We start from the raw sequence: 16,555 nt of genomic DNA, 5'->3' as shown, positions 1-16,555 counted from the left end.
GGAGGGGGAGGAAGAGGAGGAAGGGGAGGAGGGGGAGAAGGAAGCTGCTGAAGAAAAGAAACTGAAAGTGAGTGCCAAGAACCTTGGGACTTAACTTAGGGACCTGCCATTCACAGTCAGATTGCAGCAGAACAGAAAGGGAGTGAAAAGCAGTCAAACAAGTGGTGACCAAAAAATTTCCAAAACTGACCACAGCAACAGAAAAGACTGACCTACAGACAGAAGGTCAAGAATGGACAAACCCCAAATGACCTAGGCAAGCAGGGCAGTCGGAGGTAACTCCAAGCGGTCCCCGGGACCTGTGGCTTTAGGAGGTGCCTTTGGGCCGATGCCAGCCACTCCATCAAGCTACTCAAGAAGCAGAAAACAGCCGCCATCTTGGCGCCGGTGGAGGCCTGCTGGGAACAGGACTTCTAAAAGCAAGTATGTCTGGAAGGCTGCGGTGCAAGGCCACTTTCGCTGGCTACAAGCGAGGTCTCCGGAACCAAAGAGAGCACACGCTCTTCTTAAAATCGAAGGCGTTTATGCCCGAGATGAAACTGAGTTCTACTTAGGCAAGAGATGTGTATATGTGTATAAAGCAAAAAACAATACAGTGACTCCTGGAGGCAAACCAAACAAGACCAGAGTGATCTGGGGACAAGTAACTCGGGCCCATGGAAACAGTGGTATGGTTCGCGCCAAATTCCGAAGCAACCTTCCTGCAAAGGCCACTGGACACAGAGTCCGTGTGATGCTGTACCCATCCCAGATTTAAACTAATGGAGAGTAAATAAATAAAAGTAGATTTGTGCTCTTGTAAAAAAATAAATAAATAAAAGAAGCAGAAAATGAAAGCTGCCACTCAGTTCTCCTCTCATCACACTCGGAGCCTAAGGAATGACACCACCCATCACTCAATCCACTGGAGGAACTCCCTTGTGGGCAAGCCTCGTCTATTTCCATGGTGATCCTATTCTGTTTTATTTTCTCAGGGGCTCATATAGCCTAGGCTAGCCTTTAATTCTCTATACAGCTAAGGATGGTATTAAAATCCTGATCCTCTTGACTCCACCTCCCAAGTGCTGAGATGACCGACATGAACCATACATGGGTTTAAGTGGTGAGGGACTGAATTCCAGGCAAGCCCTCTACCAACTGGGCCCAGCCCCAGTCCTCCAGGGCTTCTAAACCCCACTAAATTGACACCCAAGACTATAACCATCTATACTCCAGGTCACTTTTAGACATAGGGCTGGTGCCCAGTCTGGCCTCACCCATCCCAAGGCCATCTATTTCCACACCCACTCACACCTACTGCAGGCCTGAGGCTGGCAATAACTGGCTCTCCAGGGAGACAGTGGGAAGCAGGAATCTGATTCTTTAAGGAAGGCAAGTGGGATGAAGTGAGAAAAACCTGTACTGTACACATGACTTCAGAACTGTGAGTGGGTGACATAGTCAGAAAGTGCTCCGGCTGCTGTAAGGTCTGTGTGAAAACTCCACAGCCAGCCAGGCCTGAAAGCGCAAGGCCTGAAATCTCACCACCTACAAGGCAGAGGCTGGAGAATGTCAGACAACCTGGGCTCCAGGGTATGGCCTCACCTCAGAATAAAGTGGGGGCCCTCAAGATGGCGTAGGGGATACACAACACTTGGTGTATAAACCTGGTGACCTGGGTTCCATCCTGGAACTCACCGGGAGAGGAGAGAACCGACTCCAGAAAGCTGTCCCTCTGAACCCCCACCCTCAAATGATGATGATGATAAAATTAGAAACCTCCCGAGACAAAAGCACACTGCTAGGAGACAGTTCCATCAGTCATGTGGGCACGAGGACCCAGGACCCTCAGAACTTTTGTAAAAAAAAAAAAAAGAAAGAAAGAAACTTAGGTGCAGCTGGCTCATGCCTGTAATCTCAGCCCTGGAGGCAGGAGGATTCCTGGGACTTGCCGGCTAGCCAGCCTCGCTAAACATGTGAGGCCTGGGTTTGGTAGACCCCATCCCTCTCCCAAAAGGCAGAGGGCTGGGAGATGTCGCAACAGCTAAGAGTACTCAATGCTCTCACAGAGAGCCCAAGTACAGCGGCTCCTGGTACCCAGGTCAGTCAGCTCACAACCACCTGTAATTATAGCTCTGGATGATCTGAGACCCTCCCTCTTCTGGCCTCCATGGGCACCAGGCACGAACACAGTGCATGGATACACATGCAGGAGAAACAACCATACACATAAAATAAGCTGAAGGCAAGCTTCAGAAGAAAGGACAGCAGCCATGAGACTGCCTCTCCAGGTGGCTGAGTGACCCAGGTGACATCACTGGATAGCGGCCATGAGACTGCCTCTCTAGGTGGCTGAGTGACCCAGGTGATGTCACTAAAATCTGTGTATGTGAATGGGGTAACTAGGGGTTGGATGGTGGGAGAAAGACTGATTAGCACAGGCTGGCTTCAAACTCCCAAACTCCTGTCTCATCCTTCTTAGAGAAATCCTAGGAGGAGAGAGGACAGATGTGTCCATGGCGCCTGGCTCTTTGCTCTAGCTCTTCTCTATCTTAGTTTTTCCATACAGCCCCGGGGGCCTGTGCACAACAGAACAGAAATTACTATACATAAGGAACCTTTTTCACTGGGTATGGCGAGACATGCATGCAATCCCAGCACTAGGAGGCTGAAACAAGATTGCAGTGAATCTGAGGACATTCTGGACTACCTAGTGACTTCCAAGGCAGTGTGGGCTACAGATGAGATTTTGTCTCAAATACAGAGGGATGGTTCAGTGGGCAAAGGTGATTGCTGCCAAACTTGATGATCTGAGTTTGATTCTTGGGTCCCAAATGATGGGAGGAGGAAGTTTTGTGTTCACATCTCCATCTGTACCATGATATGCACACCCCTACCACATAAATGCACAACAGCCTGGGCGATGGTGGTGTACACCTTTAATTCCAACACTTTGGAGGCAAAAATAGGCAAACCTCTGAGTTTGAGGCCAGCCTGGTCTATGAGCGTTCCAAGACAGCAAAGGCTACACAAAGAAACCCTGTCTCAAAAACCATAAACAACAAACAAACAAACCATATACATTCAACAAAATATGTAACTATATATTTTTTAAACCCCACGGGGCTAGAGGTAGGATCAGTAGTAGGACTCACAGTTTGCTAGGCAAGCCAGAAGACCTGAGTTTGGATTCAGGCACCCACATAAAATGCTGAGCAAGGCCATGCACACATGGCTGGAACCTCGGTGCTGTGGGAAGCAGAGGCAGGAGGATGGCTGGACTTCCTGACCACCTAGTGAGAGACCATCTCAAAGCAATACGACCAAAGAGGCTACAGCAGGTACTCAGGGTCCTTCTCTGGCCTCTGTGAATGCACACATGAGTATACTCATACTCACTTCTGTGTGCGTGTCCACACACACATGTATGCATACACCACACATAGAGAAGTAAAGTGAAATATAAAGTCAGATAAAAAGAAACTCTGCTTTCACTACTTTAAAGTTACAAAATCAACTGTATGATGATTGCTTTCCTCTGCCCCTAGGGGAGGGGGAGGGTAGCTGGGATAAGGCATAGCAGGTAAGGTGCTCAGCACACAGGCATTAGGACCAGACTTCCGGTCCTCGGCATCCAAATCCAAAGCCAAGTGTAATGCCTGTAATCCTAGCGCTGGAGACAGAGACAGGGGGAATCCTTGGGGTTCACTGGTCAGCTAGTCTAACCTACCCAGCAAGTTCTGGGGCACTGGGCATGCTAGGCAAGCACTTCACCAACCCAAGTCCATCCAGAAGTGCTGGGTTTTGTTTTCTGAGGCCAGGTCTCACTCTGTAGACATAGTGGCAATGTGCCTGTGAACATCCTGCCTCGGCCTTGAGTGCTGGAATGAAGGCATGTGCCTGCAAGCCTGTCTCTAAAGAGCATCTCTCATCCACTTGAAATAAACAGAACAACAGAAAGGAAGGAGCCACTGCCACCCTCCCAGACCTGCGACAGAGCCCAGCTGTTTATACAGGGTTTAATCATCAATGGATCTGAAGGTGCTGGGAGTCTAAACAGTGTGAAGTCCCCAACCTGACGATGAGCCAAGGGAAAGGGCAGAGACCAGAACGCTCTCCCGGGAACTTGGAAGACAATCTTACTGTTTTTCCCGAGCTAGGCCTGGTAGTAGAGGCTGGTAATTCTCTGTACTCAACTACTCAAGAGCCCGAGGAAGAAGGACCACAAGCTCAAGGCACAGGCTGTGGATGTAGATCACTTGGTGCAGTTCTGGCCTGGCATGCACCAAGCCTGGGTCCCACATATCTCCTGTCAAGCCCCCGCCTACTCCCCCAACAACACCACACAGGACTGTACAAATTGAGTGTGGTGGCTTAAGCCTGTGATACCAGCATTTGAGAGGTGGAGACAGGAGGGCAAATTCAAGGTTATCCTTGGCTACATAGCGAGTTTGAGGCCAGATCCCAAAATAAGGAGGAGGGGGGCACTGGTGAGATGGCCCAGTTGGGGGAGATGCTCCCCACCAAACCTGACAACCTGAGTTCGATCCCCCATCTACATGGTGAAAGAAGAACTGACTCCTGAAAGCTTTCCTGACATCTGCATCTGATACACACACACACACACACACACACACCTCAACACATGATGAAGAACGAATGAATGAATGAATGATAAAAACAAACAAACTAGGAGTTACACAGAGCCAGAAAAAGAATATGAGCAACTGTCCCACAAGTACCAGATACAGAGAAAGAAATCCAAGCTGTGGACCTGCTGTGACGTCACATGTGGGCACTGGGGCTCCTCCATGGTCCAGTGTCTGTTAATCGTGGTCACCTCAACCTGTCTGTGCACAGTGACCTGGAACCTCCTACACAGCAGCCAAGCAGCTCTGAGTGGCCCCTCCATTTCCTCCTTCTAGGAGCATGGTGGATGCATCTGCTGTACCATGAAGAGCACCCAGCTGGGCCCTGGTGGTGCTGATTTCTCTGAAGGAGAGGCAGCAATATGGTTTGGTGGCTAAGGTTCCTGTCACCAAAGCTGATGACCCAAATTCCATCTCAGCACCCAGATGGTGGAAGGAGAGAACAGACTCCCATAAGTTGTCCTCTGACCGCTGCATATGTGCTGCTGGGTTATGTGCCCAAGTGTGTAGACACACAAACACAAAATAAACAAATGGAATATTTTTTTAAAAAAATAAATACTCCATCCCTAACTCAAGGACCCATTGAAAGAGAACCTGAAGTCATATTCAGGGTGTTTATAGACAGTCAGCCAGGCCTGAAGATACCAGGCTCACAGAGAACCAGTAGCTGCCTCTTGCTCAGAGGGATCAAGCTTAAGGGTGACAGAGCTCCAGTCCCAGGTCAGTAGTCAACCACAGCCCTTGACACATTTCAGTACTGTAACCTCCTAACTCCTCCCACTAGGAAACAAAGACTTCTAAACATTTGCTGCTTTCTCTTTTTTTGTGTTATGAGACAGTCTTACTACATAGCTACAGGCTGGCCTCAGAGTTATTATGTAGCCCAGGCTAGTCTCAAATCTGTGACACTCTTCCACTCCCCAGTGCAGAGGTGGGGGGTAGGTTGGGGGATTACAGGCCTGCCCTAGTGTAACCTAGTTTTAGAGTCAATTCAGTTTAACCAGGCCTCTCCCAAGGGAGCTCCTTTCTTCGGGTCTATTCTGCCTTGGGGCAGACGGCCCATACCTGCAGCCATTGATAAGATCTGATCAAAGGCCTCCAATTCTCCAGAGGGAGAAGAGCGGCAGGCCAGAGATGTTTACAAAGCAGCAGGGGACTCCAGCTTGGAGACCGCTACACCAAGCCCAGATAAGAACCCAAACAAAACAAAGGAGACTCTTATCAGCCTGAGGAATTTGTAAGAGCCAAATAAAGAGCTGCTCTCCTCCAGCACCACCAGCACACTCCTGGGAGGACAGCTGGTACCATAAGGGACCTCTTGGCCCTCCGCTAGTATCCCTGTACCCAAATTTAGAAGAGGCCTGAGCCTGAGAACCAGTACCAAGCCTCAGCTCTGCAATCCTAGTAAGACAGGATGCCACTCAGGGCCCACGTGGCCTAGAAAGATCTGAGGTGGGTGAGATGGCTCAGCCGGTAGAGTGAACAAACCCATGTGACTCCCCAAAGTTGTCCTCAAATCTCCATACCCTAATCATGGTGACTATCCCCTCCCCAGACAATAAGTAAATAAAACATAAAAATAAAATAAAATAGTTTTATTTTGAAAGGAAAGAAGATTCAGGAAAGACAAGCTGGAGAGAAAAGGCATAAGGAATAAATGGATACTCAGCTGGGAGTGATACCCTGTGTGGGAGGCTGAGGCAGGAGGATTGCATTGAGTTGGAGGCTAGCCTGGGCCAAATAGAACCCTGTATGTAGCAGAAAAAGAAACTTTTCTTTCAACAGCTGTCAGGCCATTCCCCTCTCCTGCGTGTACCTAGGTTTCTAAATAAATTTTAATACTTTGAAGGAGCAATTACCCATTTGGGGAAACTGGGCCATAAAGCAGATTAATAACGCTGAATAATCGCTTGGGGAGGAGCTGGCTCCTTTCTTGGGATACACTAAACTGGTTTAACCGTTATGTAAATCGCATCCTAGGTCCTGTGATTTATCCCTGATGGCCCATTAGTCCGGATGGTTTGCTCAGGAATAAAAACAGCTCCCGAAGCCTGCAGGGCTACTTAGAGGAGCCTGAGGGATGAGGACCAAGAGTTCAAGGCCAGTCTGGACAACTTAATAAAATCCTATTTCAAAATAGTAAAAGTAAGGGTTGGGAGCAAATCTTTGCCTAGAGCCCTCTGCCCTCAGTGACACAGGGGTAGAGCACTAACCCCAAATCCCCACACTAAGAGGCCATGGATTCTATTCATAATAATGGTGTGAAAAACCCTAGCCAGAGACTGCCTACCAGTGCCCACCCCTAGTTCCCCCAAATGTTCAATACAGCTGAGGACCCTTCTGTCCCATAGCATCTGTCCCTACCTCCCTAGGTGGTCTTGCACAAAGTGGGAACCTGAACACCACAGCCCAGAAGATCACGATTTCCCCAGTCTTTCAGGTCCGCTAACTTGCTCCAGTCCTCCAGGATCACATCTACTGGAGGCCCCAGGTTTCCACGTGGCATCTCCATGACAGAGGCAGAAAGCCTGAAGGTTGGTTTTAAATTTCAAGCAGCAAGTTTGCTGGCCTCTGAAGCCAGTGGGAATGGCAAGCCTGTCCTGTGGCTGGACGGCCAGGTCTCTGCCACCTGTGCCGGCCTTCTAGTCTCTGCAATAGAGGCACTAATTCACAGCCAGGGTGAATTCCATAATCCCACCAGGGAACAGGTGTACCTGCATGAGGGGAGGGAGGCCTGAGTAGCTGGACCCCAGCTACTTTGTGAGGCCAGCACTGAGCTTTTCCAAATGGCGAGTGGCCAGCCTTCCTGCAGCATTTGTGTCCTATGAGCTCCTAGAGCCTGGGTGTATTTTCCTCACGTACTTGCTGATCTTTGACTGTCTGCTGTTTCTTCCCTCCTTGGTTAAACTTGAGGTCAAAACATCCCATAGAACCCTACCAATTAATCAGTTTGTTAAGGGAGGGTCTCCCGCATGTCTCCCTGCTCACCTCACAGAACTAAACTGTCATGCCGCCTCATTCCCAGGGTAACACAGGTACAGCAGTCTGTTTATCATATTGCTTGGTTTGGTGTTCTGGGATGGGGGGATGGGGGGTCTCAGGTAGTCCAGGATGTCCTTGGGGATGTTTAATCCTCCACACCCCATTTACACACTGCTGGAGATGCTGGGGTGCTTTGTGTGCTGGGCAAGCACTCTACCAACTGAGCCCTGTCTCTGACCTTGGCACTCTATTCTGCTGCCCTTACCAAGGGCTCAGAATGGTGACTAAAATCTCAGTTAAAGTACCACTTCCTTAAAGATGCCTACCCCACCCACCCTGAAATCCCCATAAAGAGCACGCAGTGTTTCCTGTCCCAGGAGCACGTGCTGCCAGTGTGCTGTGTATACGTGGGGTGGGGGTGGGGGGGCACAGGACCGGTTCAGTGCCTGCTCAGTCAGTTCCTACAGAGAGGTGTCTGGGGGCTACCACACTCAGAAGATGGAGGGAGACCCTGTAGTTAGAGACAAAGGACTCTGAATCTGACCTGGAAGAGTCTCAACCCCAGAAGACACAAAAATGGCAGGCCTGGGACATCAAGATGGCTTGGCTGGTATGGGTGCTTGCTATGCAACTTGAGTTGCCCCTGGAACCCACAGAAAGGTGGAAGGAAAAACTTCTTCAAGACCATCCTCTGATTTCCAAATATACACCATGGCATAACCAGGCCCCATACACATCACACACACACATACACACACACATACACACACACACACACACACACACACACACACACACACACACAGCGCCAAAACAAAAGCAAAGGGCATGCCAGGATGAGCTCTTAGTGGATAATCAAAACTCCTTAATCTATTCGTGCCTTCTGCTGAATTAAAATGCCCTCAGTCACACAGGGATGATTCAGTAAAGTCTGTTCCCTTCACAAGGCACCCATGAGAACCCTCCAGGACGGCCTAGCTAACCTCTGCAGCATCTGCCATCTGTCTCCTCCTCTCCATCCCATTCTGGAGGCCTTGAAAAGCTCTTCAAGAGAACCCAGGGTAAGCCTGAATGTCTTCTCAAATTCTCTGCACTCTTAAGTCCCCAGGCTCCAGATAAACCATTCCAGAAACGCTGCTCCAGAAACACCAGGAAGGGACCGGCCTCTGTGGCTTTGATATGCTTCCGGGCCAGCAGGGAACTTGGAGAGGCGCAGCCCATCCTCCAGATAGTCCAAAAATCTGACCTTACCCAGGACAAACACCCTGTCAGCTGACCGGTGGTCTCCCATGGTGATACATTAACATGGCTACAAGTCTCTTACTCCAGACCTCTAGCTCCTGGTGCATTACAACAAGGCTGGCTGGAGTAGGGTGTGCATACCAGACACAGCAGGCAGTGTGCCCATTCCACAGATAGTGAAACAGAGGTTCTGGGGTTAGAATACTTGCCCCAGTTTACCCATATAAGCTAAATCTCTTATCCATTCTTTTTTTCCTTCCTTTCCTTTTGTGACAGGGTGTCACGTATGCCAGGCTGGCCTTAAACTTTGTTCCTGAAGATGACCTAATCCTCCTGTTTTCACCACCCAAGTGCTGGGGCGGCAGCAGCAGCAGCAGCCTAGCAAATGAGGTACTGGGACTGACCCCACAGCCTAACGTACACTACACAGGCTCTCTACCAACTAAACTGGATCTCTAGCCTACAGATTTTTTTTGATTTCTCATTTTTTTCCTACTTGTTTGTTTAGTTTTGAGACAATGTCTGTGTACACAGCCCAGGCTCTGCCTCTGCCTCTGGAATGCTGGGACTATGGGTATGTACCACCACGACACCTGGCTTTAACCTGGATCATTTTTGTGTTCTGGAGACATGGTCTTGCTGCACGTGGCTCTGGCTTGTCTGGTACACACTGGGCCATCCAGGTTGGCCTCCAATCCCTGATCCCTTTCCCTCCGAGATGCTCCCTGATCAGCGGGGCTTTGCAAGCACTAAGGGAAGCCAGGTGTGGTTATGAATGGCTGTAATCTCAGAACTTGGGAGAGGGAGTCAGGAAGATCAGGACATCAAGGACAGCACTGGGCTACAATGAGGGCAGCCTAGGCCACCAGATCATCCATGCCTGGAAGGAAGAAAGGAAGGAAGGAAGGCTGGTTGAAGGAAATGGAGCAAGCTAAGTGATTAACCTCGTCCACACTCAGCCATCTCCTTCTTGCTCACTATGCTGTCAGTGAGGATTTGCAAAGCACCGGCCAGCCGGGTGCCACACACACCAGCATACACACACACACACACACACACACACACACACACACACTCAGGCTACGGAAGTGGCCAAGAAAACCGTGGCCCTATAACAGTGCCCAAGCTTAACTTAGCATCAGATGCATATAACTACAAGGTTTTATCACTAGGCTTGGTGACTTCCATGGGACCTAACCAAGGGCTTCCTGAAGGAGTGGCTACTTACTACCAAGACAGGGTCTTGCTGTATAATAGTCCTGGCTGGCCATGAACTCCTGGGTTCAAGCAGTCCTTCTGCCTTGGCTTTGTGAGTTGCTGGAGCATCAGATGTGTTACACTGTAACTGACTAGGAAGCAAGCAAGCCTTTTGTTTGTTAGCTTTCTTTCTTTCTTTTTTCTTTTTCTTTTCTTTTTTCTTTTTCTTTTTCTTTTTTTTTTTTTTTGAGACATGGCTCCATGTAGCCCATGCTGGGCCACAGCTCCCTCTGTAGCTAAGGGTAACTCCTTAATTCCTAATTCCAGATCCTCCTGCTTTCACATAGCAAGTGCTGGGACTATTGCACTTGTTACCAAGCAGGGTTTAGGAAGTCCTTTTTAAACAATTCATTAAACACCCCTCTCTCTCTGTCTCTCTCTGTATGTCTCTCTGTCTCTGTCTCTGTCTCTCTCTCTCTCTCTCTCTCTCTCTGAGGGGGTGGGGGGTAGTGTTAGTCGTAGGTAAGCGTATGTTCTACACGGAGGTCCGAGGACAACCTTGGGCTGCTGCTCTGGATACTCTCCTGTTCTGAGAGATCTGCTGGGGTTACAGACCCTTATTGCATCCAACCCATTACATGGGAACAAGGGATCTGAACCTGGGCATTGTTGAGTGCAGTAAGTACTGTTATCCACTGAGCCTTCTCTCCCCAGCCCAGGAAGCAGATTTGCAGCTGTGAAATCTGCATTTGCTGTGGAATGTTTCCATGCATTCCTCTTGTTGCAGCTGGCTGAGAGAAAGGAGTCCCTTAGCCTAGGCATTTTACCCAAAGGGATTTTGGAGCTCCAATCCATCCAACCAGAACAAGAAAAGAAACAGCAGAAGAAAGAGACAAACTATCATTGTTTGCAGATAAAGACTAGGAAATACACGCAGGGGGTTGTGAAACTGTTGCTAGAAGCAAGTAATGAGACTGAACAGATACAAACTATCCAGCACTGGGCTAATGCTCAAGCTCACTTATTAACTACAAAAGAAGACACAGTAACTGCTTGGTAGAAAGCAGAGAATTCCTGCAGCCAGGAACCAACTCCAGGGCTATCGGCCACATCCGGAAGGTGCGTGGTCCTTTCCCTACTAGCTAAGGATGCTAAGCCTGACTCTAATCAGCCCTTTATCCACTCACAAAAAAACCTGAAACTGCGTTCACTGGGCAACCCTATAAAAATATCTGGCTTGGTTTTTTATTTTGTTTTGTTTTGTTTGTTTTGTCATGGTCAATAAAGATTAAAAGGCTGAGGATCTGTTGTGGGTGACAGGCACTAAAGGATGTGACAGTAAGTACAAGGCTTAGCCAAGCCCAGTGTTGCACGCCCGATATCCCCGGAGCACAACAGGGGCCATTTGGTTGAATGTCTCCTTGCTAAGGTTCAAAAGGTCCTGAGGTTCAATCCTTAGCACTACAAATAAACAAATATTCTCTCTCTCTCTTTCTCTCTCTCTCTTTCTCTCTCTCTCTCTCTCTCTCTCACACACACACACACACACACACACACATAAACATATACTCGTCTGCTGACTAAACTAAATGTAATCATAAGAAAAGAATGTTTTTAACAAAACAACAAAGAAAATGATGAAAGGAAAAAAGATGGATTCATATCCCAAAATCAATACACCAAACATTTGGATGTAAGTGCAACAAGAGAATTGGAAGCAGTGTATAAAGAAAGCGAGTACTTCCAGGTTTCTGAGTCTCAGTAGAATATCCTGGCTGGAAGGAAAATGATTGGTGACAGGGGTGGAGTCAGGAGCAGAGCCTAAAAGCTGTCTCCTAAGCCTCAGGCCTTCTCAGCTAAGCAACCTTAGCCAATCCAGAAACTCATAGGCAGTGTGCAAGGATAACACTGTCTGTCTGTTTTAAAGAGGCGGGGGACGGGGGGTGTCTCACTCTGTAGCCCAGGCTAGCCTCAAATTCACATCCTCCAACTTCAGCTTTCCAAGTACTGGGATTACAGGAAGGTGCTACCACGCCTGTCTTTAAAACTTTATTTACAAACATAGGCAGCTGGCAGGCTTTGGCCTGCAGGCTGTAGCTGGCTACCGTGATCTCAGACAGACTGGCCAGCTGCTCAATCAGTGAGCTGCTGTCTCCTTCTGGGCATGCTGCCCTTCCCTAGAGGCCACGCTCTGCTCACAGTCATGAGTGGAAGTGAGATCGGCTGCCTCTGGCCACTCTCTTCCCTGTCAGCAACCAGCCATGCAGATTCTGCTGAACTGCATAAGGCATGCTGGGGTTGGTGCAATCTCCAGATGCAGCAAGCTGTGGACCTCAAGAGACTCTTAGGCAATAGCCAGTTCTCATCTCAACACCTACTCAGCTGTCCATGGCAGGGCTAGTGAGCTAAAAGCAAGGGCACCATGAAGGCTTGTTGGGCATCTGGGCACGGTGGTACACACCTATAACCCAGCACTTGGAATACTGACAGAGGAGAATTAAGAGTTCAAAGCCAGCCTGGTGTACATAGAGAGAGCCTACCTAAAAAGTAAGCACAACAGACCACCAACACCAACAGCCTGTTCCGTGAATATGCCTGTTATGGAAAGCTGACAGGAACAGCAGACACACAAGGACTGCCACCTACCTATCAAAGAATGTCACCATCTGCTAGGATGAGACGCTGAGAAGCTGGACTCAAATGGAACTGAGATGCCCCGGATGAACAGTGACATCATTATTAAAAAAAAAAAAATTCCTGGCTAGAGAGATGATTCGGTGGGTAAAGTGACTGCCATGCAAGTGTGAGGATCTGAGTTCGAATCCCCAGAACCTACATAAAGCCAGGCATGGACAGAAGGTATCTAATTCCAGACTCCTTTGGGGAAATGGGAGAAGACAGAAGGATCTTCATATGAAGAAAACTTCTGCTGTGACAGGACAAACCGAGGTTGTGCTCAGTAGCTGGGGGACCTGTGGCCCTGGAGAATACTGGGGCACAGCCTACATCTGAGGCTGCTTAAAAAACTGAACAGAAAACCTAAAGAACAAACCAACAAAAACAAATAAAAGGCCTACTGTAGCTCAATGAAGCTGGAGAAAGTTCTAGAGTCTCCATGGCATCCCTGGCTAGGGCCGGCGAACCAGGGAAAATATGTCTACTCTGTTATTTATTTATTTATTTATTTATTTATTTATTTTGAGACAGGATTTCTCTGTGTAGCCCTGGCTGTCCTGGAACTCACTCTGTAGACCAGGCTGGCCTTGAACTCAGAAATCTGCCTGTCTCTGCCTCCCAAATGCTGGGATTAAAGGCGTGCGCCACCGCTGCCCAGCTACTCTGTAATTTATAGAGAAAAACACTCAGACAGGGAAGCTGAGCCTTGAGCCATAGTCTATGTGCTGGGACCAAACCAGGGAGCCATGTTTTTGGCTGATGGGGCTGAAAGCAGAGGCGGCTGGACACTTCTGGACACTTCTGGGGGAAGGACGCTCACTTACTGGTTCATCCCCAGAGAAGGGCCCTGCCTGTGAGGCATCTTCTCAGGGACAAAGGGAGGAGACCCCTCACTTCTGTGGGGTTCCCTTTTCTGCAACCTTGTGGCAAGGTGCTGGCAGGTAGTTTCCAGCCTGATCCTGCTCCATCTATATGAGTGTGCTCCAGAGAGCTGCTAAGTTCATAAGTAGCTTTGAATCACTGCCTTCCAGCTAAGACCTCTTGGTAATACAAGGAGACTCCCCATGTGTCCTGCTGCCACTGCCTGTCACATGATGGAGGTGACACTCACTCCTAACAGCTTCCATGTCCTGGCACCCTATGTTGCCTATAAGTCTGGTTTATCTGCTGCCCAGGACCTGGAGGTAACTTCAGTCAGTATCTGTCACAAGCACTATGCAGGACTGCACAGCCCCCTTCAGAGAAGACTGCATACCGCTCCAGCTAGACACAAGGAATTCAGTGCTGAAGACTAAAATCCAGCATCTTCTACAGGGTAGGCACATGCTCTACCACTGAGCTACAGCCCACAAGCCTCACACTGGGGGATTCTAGGCAGGGGCTCTACCACTGAGCTACAGCCCACAAGCCTCACACTGGGGGATTCTAGGCAGGGGCTCTACCACTGAGCTATACCCCAAGCCTCACACTGAGGGATTCTAGGCAGGGGCTCTACCACTGAGCCACACCCCAAGCCCCTCACTGGGGGATTCTAGGCAGGGGCTCTACCACTGAGCTACAGCCCACAAGCCTCACACTGGGGGATTCTATGCAGGGGCTCTACCACTGAGCTACAGCCCACAAGCCTCACACTGGGGGATTCTAGGCAGGGGTTCTACCACTGAGCCACACCCCAGCCCCTCACTGGGGGATTCTAGGCAGATGCTCTACCACTGAGCCACCTCCTCAGCCTCCAGGACAGGCTTAATTACCTAGTGAGTTTGAGGCCAGCTCAGGTAACAAGAGGCCACTGGGGAGCCCATCTCAGAAAGAACAACAAAAGCTGTGTATATCAAAGAGCTTGTTCCTATTAAGATTGACATTTAAAAAAAATCATGTCTTATTGACCTCATGGAGACTGAATTTATGCAAGGAACCTAGGGCAAAATAACCTTTCTTTATTCAGTTAGATATTCAGTCCTGATGAGATCTGCCACCACTCTGGTGAACATATGGTGTTATAAAACCACACGTGGGGTTGAAGGAGTGATTCCCAGCATGACCTATGGTGGGGTAATGCAGGCACTGACCACAGCCCATGGCTTTGGCTCATGTTCTGCATTGCAATGAATCCTAAAGAAGCTGCTCGTCAAGTCCTGCCTGGTGAGAGATAAAAGCCAGGGGCAGGCAGGACTATCTGACTATCTGGCAAGGCCCTCGTTTCCAGCTCCAGTGCAGTGTGGCCAATCTTTCTCACTCCCTGCAGCAGACTGAGAGCCAAAGCAGCTGTGAGTCTAGCTGGCTTACATTATTTTAGATGCTCAAGAGGCTCACAATAAAACCACAATGACTGCGCTGTTGTGATGGTTCTGGAGGTTAAAAAAACAAAAACAAAAACAAAAACCATGCTCACCTTGCAAGCCTCTTGCCAGGAACCAGGGTGGAAGGAAACAAAGGATCCCTGGACACCGTCCTCTGACAGTGTCCTCCACACGTGTGCTGTGGTATGCACCCTGCATACACACATATACATGCATATGCTCACACACATACACATAAGTAACATAAGAGTTAAAAACCCAAAACTGACAACACAATTCAACACAACGGGTCTCACTCTGAATCGGAGGCTTCACTGAGGCAGGCTCGTCTATGTAGCCCAGGCTGCCCACTGGTCCACAACTCAAGATCCTCCTCCTTCAACTACCCAAGCTACAGGCCATGGCTTACCACATCTGGCCAAATCCAGGTTTTTGGTTTAGTGAGGTTGGGGGATGTGGTGTGTGTTCCTAAGTGGGGTTGGGGGATGTGGTGTGTGTTCCTAAAAATGGTCTTTTGTTTGTTTGTTTGTTTGAGATAAGGGGTCCTGTAGCTTGTGTCAGCTTCAGACTTGCTATGTAGCCAGGGATGTCCTCCCTCCACCTCTCCAGTGCTGGGGTAAAGGGCGCTGTTACTCTGTACCAGCTTCCTGCTCCCCCAAGTGCGCTCATGGTCTGCCTGTCTGTCTGTCTGTCTCTGTCTCTCTGTCTCTCTGTCTCTCTCTCATTAGCTGGCAGCAACATCTAACCACGAAACTTGGAACTTAGGAGAAATGATGCTTTAAAAATGACTACAGAATCTCCAAACCAGTTATAACAGGGCCCATTTCCAGGAAATCAAAGTAAAAGCATTTTTTCCTATAATCCTCTCATTTTAATATGAAATGCCTTAAGTGTAGGGTAATTATGGAAATGAGGCATGGCTGCAATTTGAGTTGTCATTAATTTAGCAAGTTTATCCCCTGACATTCACAAGATGCAAAAACAACAAATACGGATATCTGTGGATCGTCTGGTCTCCAAACCCCACCTCCTACGCTTTCATTTCTGCTTTTTAAAGCAGGGCAGTCTTTTTCCAAAAGCATCAAGTAAGACCCCCATTATGTCCCCACGTGGTCTCTAACTGCTCAAAGAGCTTCTGTGTGCTCAGTACAAACTCTGTTTAGTCACATTACATGACCAACAACATCTTTCCTATGGACCAATGGTGAAAATTATGTACTATATAATTACTATCTAAGTTCTGTAGACAGACAGACAGCTCTGAACTGTTGGCTGTGGTGGTGTGCATCTGCGATCCCAGCAGTAAGGAGGTGGAGGATCAGCTCAGTCATCCTGGGCTACAGAGGAAACTGGAGGCAGGCTGGGCTTCATGAGCCCCCATCTTATCAAAAGAGAATATATACGACTCTTGTTCCTTAGGCGATAACAAACTGAATGGATTGCATATTTAGTACAGATTTGTTGTGCCAGTTTCCAATCCCTGCAAACTTTTCTGTTTTGGTTTTTTAGAGACAGGGTCTTCTGTAG

General features: G+C 48.7%; 1 protein-coding gene and 1 pseudogene across 2 annotated transcripts in view; one reads left to right on the top strand and one right to left on the bottom strand.

Annotated features, from left to right (window-relative positions):
• The window catches only part of Foxk1 (forkhead box K1), a 66,619-nt gene that overhangs the window by 42,728 nt on the left and 7,336 nt on the right, over nt 1–16,555 (bottom strand). The window lies entirely within an intron of this gene.
• Nucleotides 61–792, top strand: LOC116068690 (annotated as a pseudogene). The gene has a single exon (XR_004109662.1). The product of XR_004109662.1 is annotated as a 60S ribosomal protein L35a pseudogene (transcript).

Source organism: Mastomys coucha, unplaced genomic scaffold, assembly GCF_008632895.1.
Source record: "Mastomys coucha isolate ucsf_1 unplaced genomic scaffold, UCSF_Mcou_1 pScaffold22, whole genome shotgun sequence".
NCBI lineage: Eukaryota > Metazoa > Chordata > Mammalia > Rodentia > Muridae > Mastomys > Mastomys coucha.
This window is presented reverse-complemented; position numbering and strand designations above follow the sequence as displayed.